This window comes from Cucurbita moschata, unplaced genomic scaffold, assembly GCF_002738365.1.
Source record: "Cucurbita moschata cultivar Rifu unplaced genomic scaffold, Cmos_1.0 Cmo_Scf00003, whole genome shotgun sequence".
In the NCBI taxonomy this organism is placed as follows: Eukaryota; Viridiplantae; Streptophyta; class Magnoliopsida; order Cucurbitales; family Cucurbitaceae; genus Cucurbita; species Cucurbita moschata.
Genome location: NW_019268519.1, coordinates 2,832,914 through 2,833,839, shown reverse-complemented (window position 1 = coordinate 2,833,839; position 926 = coordinate 2,832,914).

Genomic DNA, 926 nt, shown 5'->3' with positions numbered 1-926 from the left:
AAAAAAAAAAAAAAAAAAAAAAAAAAAAAAAAAAAAAAAAAAAAAAAAAACTTAATAAGAGAATTTGGAGACAAAATTAATCTTTCCAAAAAGAAGAGGGAATATTCCTGGGTGTGGGCGCCAGACAAAAAGGATATTCAAACCGAATATTGCGACACGTGTCACGAGGAGAATCTCTTTATTTTTAATTTTATTCCCTTTTCTTTCTCCAATACGGTACACCCCCCATAAAGTCCTTGCTTGGAAGGAGCTTCTACCACAAGCTTCCTCATTCGCCTATCAACTCAAATAAATAAATTATAAACTTTAGAAATCTCTTTTAACATATTCAATTTTTTCTTTAACAAATAAGCTTGTTAATGAACCATATACAAGTAATTGAAAAATGTAAAGATTCAATTGAACAGCCATTTTTACCTTGAAAAAAGATTGAATGAGAAATAAATGAACTAAATATTGTGAATAAAATACAATATATTTATATTGGAAGGATAAAAAAAAACAAAAAGTGAAAAAGTGAATTCTGGTTTGTTCCACCCAGATCCAAACAGCCATGCAAATATGGTTCAGAAACCCAGAAAGATAAAAGGTTGGTCTAAATTTTAGTGAGAATCTTATTACCTTCATTAAAGTGGGATAGCAGACCAAGATTCCCCTCCTTTAATTAATTCCAGTTATTTTTATTTTTATTTATTCATAAATTAATCACATCATTTTACATAAAAGCAAGAAAGCAAAAAAAAAAAAAAAAAGAAGAAGAAAAAGAGAGATGACTAAATTTAAAAGAAAAGAAAAGAAAAGAAGAATCGTCTTTCTTTTTTATGAAATTAATTAAATAAAATAAAATAAAATTAATGTGGGCTTAGAAAACCCAGAGTGAGTGAGGGTCCCAGATTGGATTGTAATGCTAGAATTGGGTGGGTGAC